Genomic DNA, 332 nt, shown 5'->3' with positions numbered 1-332 from the left:
CAGCAGCAGCAGCAGCAGCAGCAGCAGCAGCAGCAGCAGCAGCAGCAGCAGCAGCAGCAGCAAGAGGAGATTACGTTGTGTTCACAATAAGGTATTCTGCTGCTGCATCAGCTGCATGCATGCGCTACCAAAAAAACAAGAAGAGCTATCCCCTCCTTCGCTGTATCCCTAAACAAACCCTCAGCCCTAAACCCTAAACCCTAATCGCTACACCCTAAACCCTAAACCCTAAACCCTATGCCCCTCTGTCTACAGTGTTTCTATCTGTTTCCGCAGCTGCAGCTACTGAGCGTGAGCACCCAACCCTCCCCCCTCCCCCCCTAAACCCTAAA

The sequence above is a fragment of the Eimeria mitis genome, genomic scaffold (genome assembly GCF_000499745.2).
Source record: "Eimeria mitis Houghton genomic scaffold, Emh_scaff3423, whole genome shotgun sequence".
NCBI classification, from domain to species: domain Eukaryota; phylum Apicomplexa; class Conoidasida; order Eucoccidiorida; family Eimeriidae; genus Eimeria; species Eimeria mitis.
This window is presented reverse-complemented; position numbering follows the sequence as displayed.